We start from the raw sequence: 16,577 nt of genomic DNA on the forward strand, positions 1-16,577 counted from the left end.
ATCAAATTTCTGTTAAATGAAGGCAGGGTCAGCTGTCAGCCAACAGGGAGAAATTATTTTCTTTGCTGAAAACTCTTTATATGCCTTATCAGGGAAAATCATCTTGTTCAACTCGTCAACCAAAGCATTTTGGACTTTAAACTGGTAGGCAAACTTAAATGTCCTCATGTTTCTTTATTTTCACAAATTTAGATATCTGAGGTAGTTTTTGTTATTTTACTGATGGTGGAAACATATTATTACAAACAGCAGCACAACAGTAAAAAGAAATTTCCAACTGAGATAAATGGATGGACCTTTACCAAATCCTTTGTTATTTSATTGATTTGACAGCTGTTTACCTGGATTTTCATGTAAACAGCACAAAAGCAAGGCAAAAGAATTCATATGAGAAGGTCAAGTAGTAAAACCAGTGACTRGTTTCTTAGTAGCTTATTTCAATACTTTGGCACATAGATTCCCGGGGGAATCAGAGCCCTGTCTTTCTGAACAAAATTATTTTGAAGGCAGACAATACAGCGTCTCTTAACTCTAATTGACTGGTGCTATAATCAGTTAAATTATAGCATGAATTGTATTAATGCTAATTACAGTGCAGAAAGAGGATCTYGTGCCAATAGAGCAAGACCTAGAGTTAAGGAAATTCACATGCTTTTTCCATCTTTGCCACTGACATTTTTTGTGAACGCTTGGACAAGTCATAGGCGCTTAGTTTACCATATATTGTAAAACGTAAATTTATTATGTCAAAATTTTTCTCTCATGCTGCTGCTTCAAAGGAACTGTGTGAGCCTAATTTACCAGCAGTTCTWGGAAAGCATTCATGTAAAGGGACCATAGAACTATTAGGATTACAATGCTTTACAGGCATGTTGCACTTAGACACAGCTCTGTATGAGAAATAATATGCATTTATCAGTTAATCTATCTCCAAAAGGTTACTATGACTGAGGATGTTCTCTAGAAAGATACAAAGTGAATTATCTGGACTTAGAAATGTTKGGGGRRAAAAAAWWWAWWAAAAAAAGGGAGGAAAAAGGGCAAAACCGGTGAAAATGTTTGAATATTTGACAGCTRGATAACTGTCATATTGAAAACTATCAAATATTGTCACTTTGTTGTGTCATTGTACCAACCATTTGTATCCTCCAGTTTTTATAASCTGAGTCTCACTTTTGTGTACGCATCAGGATGGAATTGAAGGCTTCCTGAGTTCTTCCCCATTTAGTCACATCCTATCAAGTTGCATAATTTAGTCTTTTCTATTAAACCGTTACTTGATTTCCTTAATCAGTTTTTCCTTTTTGTTCTAAATGGAAGGAAAGATGGGTGAAAACCCTCCATTATAGTGGTCATTAACTTTTAATAGCCTTTGTTGTTGAATTCCCTAGCAGCTGAAGAGAGTATTTGTGTTGTCACRCAACACAGAATACCAATTAGAATTTTGGACTGTAGAGGGTGCATAACAAAACTGTACCTTCTCTATAAGGGCCCATGTATCAGGTACCATGTTACCACTTCATCGCAAGATGCCTGGTGAGCATGGGTGGAATTATGAGTGTGCCTTGAAAGTGAAGCCCAAATCTTAACAAACCAACACCTGAAATTGTCAGGAACAGGCAGCTTAAAATTCAAACTATTAGCTAAAAATACTTTCATTATCTTGGGGCTTATCATCATCTATATTTATTGAATGACTATAACACAAAAAAGTGGCTTCAACTTTCCAAATATCTCTCATTATGTATCAGAGTTCAAAAGAAATTTCGTTCTTCAGTGCAGTCATTCTTGAGAGGCAGCTGAATTATGTCATATAAAAGAAGATAGTCATTCTAGCATTAATAATGTACCAAAAGGAATTGCCATATGGACACAGAGAATGAAAAGAAGCCTTATTTTTAAACAGTCTCTTCTTCAGTATGAAATTCTTCTGTCCTAAATCACATGGCTTTACACCCTGTATGAAATAGGTGGTTATTTTATGCCTTTAAATATTAATAAATTATGTCCATATAAATATGATCATTGTTTTTGAAAATTCATGGTGAACAAGATATTCTGCATGCTCAAGACAAACTTCACATGTTAATATTTACAGCAGAGTTTTTCTTCTTTGAAAACTTTATTCTTCACCTAGCAGATTTATTAAATTAAATAGAATTAGGAGTTTTAACTAAATTAATTCAGTTCTTATTTTGCTAGAAATTAGAATACTTTTCAAGTGTTCTCCAAATCAAGATGTTTAACCATAACAAGAAAAAAAATTGAACTATATAAACAATTAGCATAATTAATAAAACATGCTCAATCTAAATAATTACGGGGAAAACRGAATTCAAGATGTAATTGTAGAGGCATAAAAATTTCAAGGTTTATCATACTTACTGCAACAAGCAAGCAACAAAACAACAGCAACATTTTAGTTATGCSTGACATTTTAAGAGGAATATCCTTTTGGCTGAAGGTCTCTGCATTTTGCTTCCATTTCAAATCAAATGTAATTCAAAAATTTGAGAGAGAGATGCCTTTACTCTTTTTTTGAATCATTAACAGAAAAGCTAAAGATATACAATGTTCAAAATTTGTTTTTCTGGAGGATATAGCAAAATGCCTCCAGAATTCTTGAAACACAACATGGACTATTATGTAAAGAACAGGACAACAAGTGATAGGTTTTAGAAATCTGAATATAAAATTAATAGGTGGAGGTCACTGTGATAAAAAGCATTCAGTTATTCTGTTGTGATTAGGGTCTCCTGTTGAACTATCACTGCTGCCACTGTATCTTTTAAAATTTCTATATTATAGCATCGTGATAGCATCAACCACTGCTATACATTGCTACTCTTGTAATGCAAGATTTGGAAGAGCTTACTCATACCTTCTGCATTAACCTAGAAACGTTAAGTCTCATCTATTTCCCAGCAGCATGGGACATTTGGAATAAGMAATTTTGTAGGTGTGAACAAATCCCTAATCTGGTGGGTTTGGTCAAAATATAGTCAAATTCAGATGCATTTAATTAAATCTTTTGCTTCACCATAAGTACTATGAACAAATTACGGCCTTTCTCATTCCTTTTATAGAAAAGAATTCTCAGAACATCAAGTCCARCCATTAACATGACACTGCTAAATCCACCCCTAAACTTGACCTTAAGTGCCATATTTACATGTTTTTTAAATACCTCCAGGGATRGTGACTCAACCACACCCCTGGTGGSYTTCTTCAATGCTTTTCAACTATTCATGAAGATTTTTTTCCTAATACTCTGTGTAAACCTTCCCTGGCAAAACCTGAGGCCATTTCCTCTTGTCCAGCTGTTTATCACTTGGGAGAAGAGGCCGATCCCCACCTTGCTGCAACCTCCTTTCAGACCTTTGTAGAGACTGATAAGGTCTCCTCCAAACCTCCTTTTCTCTATATGCCAAGGAAAGAACATGTTAGATATGGACTTCACCAGCCTGGCACCCTTGAGACCATGAATTTTCATTGAGGTTAGCAAGTTTGCTTGCATCTCCTTCAAATTACTAGCTGCAAATACTGCTATTCATTAGGTAGCATGAGAAACATGAAATTATTTATATTTGATTTGACCAGGGTTTCAGTACAGGAGGTCTTTGAACTGAATATCTTGAGGAGTTATTGTACTTTTCCATGTTTTTTATAATTTTTTTTTTTTTTTTTTTTTTTTTTTTTTTTTATCTGGAAGGATCATCCATGATGGAGAGGCTTAACAAATGATGACATTGATAATAATTATTATGCAGCAGAGAATGCTTTTTAGCTCTAATGTACATTTTTGTTCTTGGGTTCAAGATCTTGAAGATCTTTTCACATATTTGAATATTGGACTTAGCAGCATTTATTTTTAACATGGATTGATATGTTTGAAACTTTTTCYAATGAAAAATGGCCTTTTCTTCAAGTTAAAAATGTTGATTGGGAAAAACCTCACAAGTGGACACAGCCCTGAGCAAGCTGCTCTGGTTAACCCTCCTCCAATCAGGGGGTTTGAACTAGAGATACCTTCTAGTCTCAATTATTTTGAAATTCTCTGAAAATGCAAATTCAAGTTCTTATAGGAAAAAAAATGTAAAATAACATCTAACAAGCTACTGGTTTTCAAATAGAAAGAAAAGCTTCTGAAACACTGTCTCAATTAAAATCAAATATTTTCATTACCAGAAAACTTTTCACAGAGAAACTTCATCTTACTGGCAACATTTCTTGAGCTTTTAACATTTCTTTGCTTTYCCTAATTAATCTTGGCCTGAAGGCCAAAGGCATTCACTTACAGTGACAGCAATAAATATACTGTGCTTATGTATTTCATGTTCAGATCTTTTTCTCTGTTTCTCTAATTAAGTCTTCAAATAATTAACATATATGACTGCATTTTAAACACTTTTTGTAGCTGAAGATATACAGTGTCCTGAAAACTTAATTAGGTATGAAAACAAATTGCATGAAAAGTGCAGAGGTCAGARAATTTTGTATCATCTACAACCTAATGGGAACACTCAGGTCTGACCATATTTTAAAATAACTCATCCTGAAGTTAACTGGAGTGTGATAGAAAAGTTTAGCAGCAAATACAAATAAAACAAAATTTATTTTCCATCAAAATTTTAAAGGAAGGYGTCTACTTGTCATAATAGCTGAACCTGATCCCTTTCTATGGTTAGAGATGTGCACATTCTCTTTTAATTTCAGCAAAACACCTATTTCTGATTGGGGTATTAATGTATAAAGCAGCCAGTAATCTTAGTAAGTAGAAACAGTGCTTGAGAGGAAAGATATAATCCCTTCAAAAGAAAAAAAAAATAAAAAAGAAAGGAAGCAGAGATCACAAACTGACAAACAGGGTCAATCAATAAATAAATTCAATGTTTGTCCATATTCAAGATTGAATATTATTCCTACAACTAGCAAGAGGCATGCCAAGATTCAAAGAGCTTGTGCCAAGCACCATACAAAAATACAAGGAAGGAAATGTGAACTGAACATCATCAGCACACAAATAGCAAAACCCCAGTTCAGGGTCTTGGTGGCCTTAGTACAGCTCACTGTTCAATATAGAATTTAGCTGTATTAGAATATAAGGCCGTTATCATTCTAGGTGTGTTAATTTCACTGTACTACAAGCTATTTGCAAAAAAAAAAGCCATTCACTACTGCTTTCACTTGCTTTTTGGTTTAGCTCTGTTCTGTAAGTTAATGCGCACACATATTGCCATATGTGACTTGCTGAGATGTATTTTTTCAACTTAAGTGGGAAACAACAAAGAAAAAAAGAATTTTAATGGAAAGGAAAAGGTGCAAATAAAGGTAGCTATGATGGTGTCTGTCTTATTTACTCTGATGATACTATGTACAAGAACATCTCATTCTGGAAGTAGCTTTTGACAGAATCATAGATATTTATTATAAAAAATCTTTTAGAAGTCAGGTTTATTTGAGCAAATCATGTGAACCTTACAACTTTTCCTTTCCTTAAATCTGCTTTATTAATGAACACCAGTTAAATGAACAATGGTACTTTGAGCAAGTGATGTTCAGTTAAGTCTGAAGGAACRAACTGATCCTTTCAAACGTTACTGTTTGGAACAATAATGAGGAGCACTCCAAATGAGGAACAAATGAGGAAGACTCCAACTCCAACACCTTGGAAAAGTTCCATCTTAATCCAAAATCAACCTGATTAGAATAATGTGATAAAGTATTACTGGAAATTTTTTAGTTTTCATTCAGCAATCTTTACTTCAACAATACACAAGAGAGGGAATCTTTAGTAAAAGTTTGTCCTATTTGTTTTCACTTTAACATTTACTAGGGAACAAAAATGTCCATCATCACACTAAAATCATAACCATCTCAGGATCCATTTTCAAAGCAAAGTCWCCCACTGGCTCTTCATTCATGTGATGTTATGAAACTCACCGTGGCCTCCATCCAATTATCTTAGTTAATATTCCTTCTCTATTTGTACATGTGCACCATGACAATTAAAGGAGCATACCTTCCTTCTGTTTATATCACTGCCCTTAATTAGAGGTTTAGATGTTTTCCAGAGAGATCAGACAGCAGCCCATCTGTTTAGACAGAGGTTTATTTAACATTGCATATGTAAGATCTGGATAACTACAGTCATATGATTGCCAAACAGCAATTGCCTTATTCAAATAACTTTTATGTCCTTAAGTGACTTCAGATGACTGGATTCCTTTTGGGTAGCCTTCTATTTACTTCAGTTTGGGAAAATCCAAGGCTTTCTTTATTCATAACTGATATTATACATTCTAATGCCTGTTAGCTAGCTAATTACCAACTTTGCTCGCTAATTTATGTAAACATATGACTAGGATTACACTGTAAGKGTTTTATCACTTAGGTAGAACTTCATGAGAAACAAAAGCATTTTATATCCTTTATTTCACCTATCAACATCAGGAGCTGCAGTTATATCACTTTATTATTTTACATATAAGYTGTTTTGGTCACAAGTTTTTAGTACTGCACTTCCAAAGAGTGAGATACACAGAAATTGTATATCATCTGTGACTCATGCACTGCCTTTGAATTCAAGCTCACATTCTAGAAAATAAATTACTAGATTTTTTACTTAGGAAAAACCACTAGGTTTTTAACATAGGAAAAAAAAAAAAAAAAAAAAAAGAGGGGGATAAGAATGAGAACAGTTATTAATTGTTGTACACCAGCAACTCATGCTGTAGATATCAGACAGTGACAGAAGCAAGAAGGTAGATGATCCCCTGTTAATTTCTTTATTCCACTTTTCAGAWTTTTTTTCTGTTTTCAGAAAACCCAAACAATAACAAAGCAACATACTTTCCAAGATGTTTTTATAAATTAATTCCTAAGAAGTCAATAGTTGAGCTAGAAAATTTTCACATATGAGAAAATGCTATCTAAAAGCAGAATTTGAAGTTATCAGCGTACTGGGTTGTCAGCGTAATTCAGTGTCTTCACTTTTAAAATTTTTGTTAATATGAATTTTGATCTAGCACATTTTTAAATATTTTAAATATTTAAAATATTTATATATATTTTTAAAAATACATTTATTTAAAACTGTAATATTATCACACATTTAGCATGTCAAGATATGAAAGTTAAAACTGGACAAAGAGACTTAGGTGTAAATGACAACAGCATTTTCACATGCAGATAACTCAGGAATTTTGAATAAACTTGGCCATCAAAGCTGAATGTCTGGAATCATGTCTGCTTTTTTTTTAATGCAAACAAACTCCTTCTGTCTTTGGAAAACAATTCCATACAGACAAATTGTGTAAACACAGATTTCTGCTCCTCCAGATTTCGGTTTAATTAACTTTTCCTCTTGCTCKTCACTGATAATTACCCTCAGATCCCTTTATGAAAACAAGGGATTTCTGCAAAATAGTTCAAGATCATAGCGACCATTATGATTGTGTTTGTAGTTTAAAAATCATCTAACAATAACAACAACAAAAATATGCAAATGTGTTTTGGTGGATAATCCAAATTTCTTAATTTTCTGGTATCTTTGCATTTATGTTTGTTKTGTTACTTGTAATTGTTATTACAGTTTTCCTCCCATGCATATGTCTATAATTCAGGTGAATCCTGTTAGGTTTTGAGGGTTTATTTTCTGCTATAAATGCATATATGACAACAAGGTTCCAGTGTACTACAGAGCAACACTTCATTCTGCTTTATGACACAGTCCAACAACCAACTGTACTGATAAGAATGAGGGAGGCATCACGGGGCCAGAATGCACAGTCTGGACTAGAAGAAACTTGTACTCCCCAGAGATGTGCACATCAAAACAAAACCCTGAGGTCAGCGTGGTTGACTCATGACATATGTCAAAGGCTTATTTGCTAAAGGATCAATGAACACCCCAGCAGTGATCAGAGATAAGTCATAAAATCATATCAAAAGTGAATTAAAAATTGTTATTTTCATCCTTTGCCAAAGTATTTCTCTACACAGGTAATTTTGGGATTTTSGAACCCCTTAAACCATGATCAGAACTACAGCACACTTGCTTTAATAGGAACAAATGTAGTGTCCCTCATTTGGTTGCTCCTCTTCCATTTTCTTTTTCCTGAAATAATGACCTACTGAAGCAGAGAAGACAAACTTCCATCCACAACCTGCATTCTTCAATGATGTTTGAGCAAGAAAATTCTCCAGTCACCAGGGTCCAGTCAGGGAACAGACTTCAAGTCCTTTCACAGCAGAATGCAATGATTTAGGAATTTCCATCAGGAAGATCACTGCTAACCCCTGGTATCCTGATACCTTCATCAAACAGCCTCTAAAGCTTCCAGCTAAGATGTATGGCTGTGGAAATAGAAGGGCAAATATGGCACTACAATAAGAGACAGGAATAAAAATTAATCCTATATTAAAAGACACAGAAAGATAAGGAAAGCTAGAATATTCACAACAAAGCCAATGTGCATGTTTTTTTGCTATAAAATAAATGGTTTACATACTGCACTCAAATGCTATGAATGTTGTCTATGAAAGCACAGGTAGAATTAATACTTTTAAATTATTCTTGGCATATAATGACCCTGCAGACCTGAGCATGGGTAGCTTTAAATGAGCATTCTCCCTAAAATGTACAGCAATCTGCAGTGTAGACCTGACTCTGGGCTGTTTATACACTCAGACTATACAATGCACATCAGTTCAGGTGTCCCCCATGTCAGTGTTTTTGTAGATTCCATTTTCCTTTTCACAAAGATATTCGTTTGCTGAAATATCTGTGTTCCTCTATTATCAAATGCATTAACCCCATATTACAAATAAATGTACTGCTCAGGCTGATGCATAAAAACATTGTTAAGRGAGACCTTTCATTAGTAACCTGCTTATGCTTTGTGCTTCAGTTGCCTGGCTACTTTTCAGGGTGATTCTACTATCAAGGAGCTACATCCTGATGCAGAGGTAGTTCCCTACTGCTCCCTCTATATTTCTTCTCTCCTGAAGACAGTGATTGCATTCTCTTTCAATTACCTCAGTACCAGTTTAAAAAGACATCACTATTTCCTCTCCCTTGGAACAAGTTACAATGAAAAGCAGAAAAAAGAAACCCACACTGACAAGAAGACCAGGTGTTTCTGTCAAGCTGCTTCTGTGAAACATTTTCACTTTCAACAAAGCGAAAACCTTGTCATTTAAACATACCTATTTTTTCCCTATTTATTTTTAGAATGAGTGGAGATAAGGAATTGCTTTGAAAGCTGTCTTGTTATAACATAATCTCCAGATCATTAAAAGAGACACCAAAAAAAGAGAAAGAGGGGATACTGTGAAGAAAGGAAAGAAGCAGGGAGACCAAACACAGGTGCATCTTCTACATCTTTTCTATTTGGAATGTTTATACTAACTCTAATGTAGTGTATATATACTCTAGTGTAGTGTCTGTKTATATATAGYTATATATACACTCATATATATAAAATAYGTATGTATAATATGCATACATATAAAATATGTATTTATCAAATGGATGTTTATCATATTTGGAATCTCTGCAGACTAGTTTTTTCACATGCAAGGAACATATTTGAATTAATGTAAGTCCACTTCAACCCATTGCAGACAATTCAGAATCTGAGAAGCTACTTTACCCTATATTTGATTTTCACTTGGTGTGCTATATTTATGTTTTGGCATGTGTTGGGTTTTTTTCCTTCTAAACAATGTGCCTGAGAGCCTTATCCAAACACTTTTTCAACTCTGGCTGACTTGGTGCTGTGACCATTTCCCTGGGGAGTCTCTTCCAGTACCTAAAACAAATGAAATATTTGTGATATTTAATTTGATACTTCACAACTCTCTGAAAATTTGCCATTTCCTTGTTCTGTCAGGATACCAAATGGTTCTACATATCCCCAGCATGCACACCTACGCATATTCACGCTACCATGCATCTGCACAGGTATGTTAGACTACACAAATATAAGCACATTTAATCTAACACATTGACATGTGAATAGTATTACTGCTTCTTAYAAATGAACAAAAACATACAACACAAGTCAAGAAGCTTTGTCCAAGTGAAAGCAACATGTTGATGAATAGAAATAGATACCAGAGTTTCTTTACTAAACTTCAAATTGCAGAATCACAAAATATTCTGATTTGGAAGGGTCTGTACATCCACAAAGACTCATCCATCCCAGCTGCAGAATTCAGCACTTTCCCTTGTTGAATTTCATATTGTTGTCCATCCCTCTGATTTGTCTAGGTCTCTCTGCAGGGCTTCACTGCCTTCGAGGGGTCAACAGCTCCTTCCAACTTTGTATCATCTGCAAATCTTTTTAATATCCCTTCCAGTCCTGTGTCCAAGTCAGTTATGAAGTTGTTGAAGAGCACAGGGCTGAATATATGTGGAACACCACYAGTGACMGGTCACCAGCCTGATGTCACCCCATTCACTGTAACCCTTYGTGCCTGACCSCTGAGCCAGCTGCTCGCCCATTGCATGATGTGGTTTTTTCCAGCTGTGTCCTGGACACTTTTTCCAGAAGGATGTGGTATGAAACAATACTGAAATGCAGAAAAATTACATCMGCTGGCTTCCCTTATTCAACTCAGTGGGTTACCTTGTCATAAAAGGACATCAGGTTTGATAAGCAGGAATTTCCTGTCATGAAGCCGTGCTGGCTGTGACCAGAGACTGTGTTGTCCTTGGGTTGTCTTTTAGGTGTTTTTAATACCTCCCAGAATAATGTTCTCTAAAGCTTAACCAGGCAATGAAGTGAGATTAATAAAATTGTGAAAGTTTTGCTAGCACTGGGGACCTGTACTGCCACCAGTCCAATTATAGTGCRGAAGAATTAGAATTCAGATACAGAATAGTGTCTATTTTAAAAAAAATGTAATAGTGAGTTTTAAGGAGAGAACATAGTTTACTCCAAACATTATGTTTCCAGAGGCAAGCAGGCACAGACTAGTATAAAATAGCTGGGGTAAAAAATGGCCAAAATTTTATCCTTATTTCTTGATATAGCTTAAATGTATGAGTGTATTTATCAAATCAATTTATTTCAGGGTCTTTTTTTTTTCAAATCTGTTATAGCAATATTTGAAAACGAGCTAGTTAGTGGACAAGAGCTTGAACCTTTTGCAACAAAATGCATTTAAAACATAACAATGTCACGTCCTTTACCTCCTATCAAGAAGGTTGGTCGAAGAAGACATCGAAGCAAAGAACTATGGACTGATCGAGACTGTAATCTAGTTTTATGTCTGTTAAATTATGGAAGAGTACCCAAAAAGGATCTGCGAAAATATTTTACTGAAAGAGAGCAAAATTGTCTGAAAGTCAGATTAAAAATGCCATTGTGGAACGTTTGGATCTGCAACAAAGAAACGWTGGAAAAATAAAGATTTTGGTGTGGGTGGGTTTTGAGTTACTGCTATGGTGACTATTGTGATTAATCTGATTAATCTGCTGCTGCTCTTCTGATTAAACAATAATAAATTGCGTATGGCTGACTGACGACCAATGACAAATCCTTTGTGACTAAGATTCCTTGTGCCATCACAACAGTCCCAGTGCTATCTGGACTATTTCTCAATTTTGAACAGTCCTGGGAGCTACAAATGGCCTCCTGCACGGTAGACCACCAGGAAATTTTAAGTATCAAAGGCAAAAGCCAGGGATTCAGGACTGAAGTCAAGATGACAAAAAGAAGATGAGTAAGGGAGCTGTATTTGGTTTGRCTTTTTGCTACCCATGGAGAAAATTGAAGAACTATCCTACCACATACAATGCATCAGAATGTCAGCTGAGGTGTTTGCTCTGCATCTGAGGGAAGAGGTGAACCTTGCCATCTTTTGATCTTACCCAAAGTCCCAAATCACYGTCTTTATAACAAAAATGTGAAAGATGAACCACAGGAAGCACCATTTGACAACACACAGGCAGCCCACTGGGTTTTCAGAATCCCAGCAAAGCTCTGCCTCCTTTGTAAAATGCCATGGAAAATTRTATGCACTATCTTTATCTACAGAAAGTAGCCTGTCTAACTTTAGAACATGTAATAAAAATTGTTTGAACAATAATCCATCCTTGATAGATTTCTGCATTGGTAGCCTGACACAAGAATAATTTTGATTCGCAAGCACAAAGACTGAAAGTGAAAACAATTTAGATAAAAGCTCCAGTATTAAGTTCAAAGATTTAAGAGATATTCCTTGCACCAAATATATTCAAGCAAATATATACTTGCATATTTGCAAATATATACTTGTTTATATACATAGCCACATTGTGGCTTGCACTTTCCCATGGTAATAAYCTCCTCATTACAGTCATTTCTGGAGCTTTCAAAATTGTACCACATAAAATGTCAAACTCCTAGTATTCATGTTTTTGCAATTTGTTGTCTTAGACTAATTTTCTCAAATTCTTTTTGTTTTGCTTTGTTTATAAATCTCTAAACTGTTGACTTAAAGCATGGAGGTGGTTTGGGAATCATCATTAATACAGAAATCATCAGAAAGCCCAATTATGTCTATTACTTATTTTTAGTACATATATTTTCTGATTTTTGATCACAGAGGGTTTGTAAAAAGAGAATAAAACACCTTTGAATAGGTTCGTTGGTGGTACATTGTAACTTCAATTATTTGTTCCCAAAAACGTTTTTTTTTTAACATAGAAGTGAAATCCTTTTAAAATGGAGCATGATTCAGAAACCCCTGCTAGAAAAGTATTAAACATTCTTTCATTAATAACAGTAATCTGTAATCCCAGAGAGCACTGTCACTTTAAAATGTAGATCTAAAATGTATTTTTTTGCCCACAGTCCATCATTAAGCTGAAGTAATTTTATACCTGCAATGCTGTAGCCACCACTTCCTGAGAGGGAGGAGGACATCATGCTGTTAAGGAACAGCTGTCACTCACAAACCTGCCTGCAAAGCAATTGGCCAAAACCATTAGTCTGTAATAGTCAAAATTTCCTTCCCCTATAATTTTCTGTAGATTTGCTTTTCTTGGCTTCCAAAATACAGTATCCCACCACAACTAGCTYGTGGCATAACCATGGCATGAAGAGAAAACCAGGCAACTCTGTTTCASAGGCCAGAAAACCAATTTTGTTTTTATCTTAACCTTTCCTGTAACACACACAGAGACTGGTGGATTCTCTCTCATATTTAATGACTTTTGACTGCCCCTGATCTCAGAGGGAAGAGCTTGATAACAGTTTTTCTGTCTCCAAAAATGCTAGTTTTCTCAGGCAGGTAAAAGTTCACAGAGAAGCTAGCGGGGTCCTTCTGCTTTGCAATCATATTTTATAAAGTACAATCATCCAACCTACTTGAAAAAGCTTAACTTTCCCCCTCAGAGTACAGTCCTGGCTTTGAGTGTCAGAGGGTTTTTTGTCTCTTAACAAAAGAGGATGATTGTTCTTTTCACCAGTGACAGCAGACTGTAAGGGAGACCAAGATAAGAGGAGATCTGTCAGCTGATTTGTTGACATTTTCCTGTACTTGTCTGCAACAAAGTTATTCTGATTTAAAAACMAATCTAGATCATTGCTAAATTTCTTCCATAAAGAGCTTGGGTTTGTTAAAAGGAGCACACTACTGCTATCATACCCACACACACACATACACAGACACAGAAATTAACTTCTGCAAATACCTTATGAAAATCCTTATGCCTTATTCCATTTTCTTTCTAACACATGTGCATCTCAATTTTTAGCTTCAGTGAAGACAGAGAGAGRGGAGAGAGAGAATAAGAATGGAAAGTGGTGGCGGGGGCAGCTTTAGTTTAAAATGCAGACAAATCTGCCTTTTCTGCTTGATGGCCTGTAACATTTCCATGTAGTGTACTTTGCATGGCAGAATAGCTACTAGTAATAGAATTTCTCACAGTGGAGGTTAATTACTTTTCAGCTATAGCAAAATAAATTTCCTGTCAAGCCCAGTGACAGGAATATGCCACTGTCACCATTTTTACCTGCAGTTTTAWTTCACTGTTAATATTTGACACCAGCTTGCATTCAGGGGGCTGATCTACTGAACAGTAGGATTTCCCAAAGGGATAGGACAGACTGGCAGCAATATAGTATCAAGATATGTGGAAAAGAGTACACTTTGCCWCTCCCAAGTGCACTTCAAAGGAGATTACCTGACCTGTCTCTCACTTTAAAGAACAAAAGAGAACCTTGCACTCGGTGAAATAAAAAATGACATGGCAAGGAGCACCTTAAAATCCAGGGCATAAGAGTGAGGTGACATATCTGGTCTAACCTTATGTTGAGCAAACCTACATAACATACCAATTCCTGTCTCTTTTCAGAGGTGATTTTTTTCTGGCCTTTAAGAGTCCATTTTTTGAGCCTGACAATTTTGCTGTAAAAGCTGAGCTCAGTGGATAAGACACCTTACATGGTAGTGAATGATAGAACTCATTTCTCCTAACTGCTTTCATAGTCTTCAAATTAGTTTTCACATTTCTATGTTTTGAAAGAAATCTCTTCTGCTACAGGGACAATAACCCCATTTATCAAGTGTTGGATATGTATTGTGTCACTCTTATAATTAACTAATAAAAATCTTTATATGAAGTCACATTAGTAATCCTCGGGGACATAAAAAATGTACCTAGGAATTTCCAGCCTACTCTCAGATTGGTTAGATCACAAAGGATAGTGCTTGACTCATTTATCTTCCCTAGTCAAAGCCTTATTTTCCWACATTTTAGTGATTTTCATGATTCTGAGGAAACCACCAGGTAGTCACAGTTGTTTCTCACTATCTGTGCTCCTCCTCTTCAGGAGRTGGCCTGTGACAGTGCAGGACTGTGAAGGAGCCAGGCCAGATGAATTGTGAGCCACATGGGAGCTGTGGGAAGCTGAAGGATTTTGGAAACCACATAAGCAGATGAACGATAGCTAGATCAGGTTAACTTCATCTTGCTGAACCAAGAGTGCTTAATCCTTCCCATAATCGTGCTGAGCCATTGTGGGCTCTTTGATAAGCTCTTGTAAAGTAGTAGAAATGCCAAGGGAGATTGCAYGCATGTTTTGTGAATAAAATCTATCAGCAACACCGAGAATTTAAAAGATTTTCAAAAGCCAACAGGTTGAAGTTCTCATAAATGGTGATGTTAGGATTTCTTAAGTTTCAAAGAAGTKGTCTGAATTTCTACACCACCAAGTCATTCATGGTGCCTTCCAGAGGTATCTGCACAAGTTCAAATCATGAATCCATGGAGAACGTAGAAGGCTCAATAAAGCCAAGTGCAAGGTTCCATGCTTGAGGAGCTCCCAGTAAAAACACAAGKTGGAGTATTAGGGTATTTAGAGCAGCCCTGTGGAGAAGGAATTTGGGGTTGTTTATGAGAGGCTGGACATGCACTGGCAATGGATGAAACCTGGTTTCATCCTGAGCTGCATCCAAAGCAGCACTGACAGAAAGGAGAAGAATGGGTTCTGCCACATTGCTCTGCCCTCATCATATCCCACCTGGAGTGCTGCATCCAGACCTGGGGGCCCCAGCACAGGAGAGCCCCAGACCTGTGTCTGTGAGTCCAGAGGAGGCCATGAAGGTTATTAGAAGGCTGGAGCACCTCACCTACTAGGAAAGACTGTGAGAGATGGGGTTGTTCAGCCTGGACAAAAGAATGCTCTGAGGAGATCCTACAGCAGCCTTCCAACRCCTAAGAGAAACCTGCAGGAAAGATGGGACCAACATTTAAATAGAGCCTTTAGCAATAGGATCATAGGTAGGTGCCGACTGGACATATGGAAGACTTTTTTTRCAGTAAGGGCAGTAAAGAGCTCATTGCAGAAGGGTTCAACTGGATGACCTTAAAATATCCCTTCCAACCCACAGAATTCTATGACTTTATGAAGTGCAATYAGGATTGCATTAAATATGGACCTGAAAAAGATGGGGGCCCTGCTCACAAGGCCTGATGAATKAAGTGACTTGATTCAGATTTGAGCAGGGCCTAATGTGTTTGACACTTGGGTACCTGATGACAATGAAGTCAGAATTWAAGGCAAAGAAAAGGAAGAGAAAATCTGGATCCCTGCTCCATTTTAGGAACCTACAATGTTATAAAAAACACAAAAGATGGATCACAGCTTCTCCTATAGAAAATATTTAATTTACCTTCAGAGATTGGTTATAAATAGGGAGCATTAGATTTAATTGATTTTAYTGTTGTTTAAGGAACTGGAATGGAATTTCTGGTTTTGCAAACCACAGGAGACATCAGAGTTTTCCAGATCTTTAAAAAACCCTCAAATCCTGTGTGGCAATTTAGTTAGAACAATTGGGTCTACTGAAATTGCCTTTTTTTCAGAGCATTAGGTTCTATTCTGACCCTTAAAGCACAGATGAACTTTTGGCTTAGAACTGAAGTTAGCCCAGAAGGGTGCTATTCAGCACAGTTTGAATTTCTGACTCAGTGTCAGAGYTATTTGAAACTGCTTTATGTTGTTTGACTCATTCGTTTCTGTGAAAATTCGCATTAGTGAAATGCCAGCTCCTTTATGGCAGCATATGGGGATTTTTAA

Source organism: Malurus melanocephalus, unplaced genomic scaffold (assembly GCF_030028575.1).
Source record: "Malurus melanocephalus ecotype Western Australia unplaced genomic scaffold, MMel_1.1 scaffold_164, whole genome shotgun sequence".
NCBI classification, from domain to species: Eukaryota; Metazoa; Chordata; class Aves; order Passeriformes; family Maluridae; genus Malurus; species Malurus melanocephalus.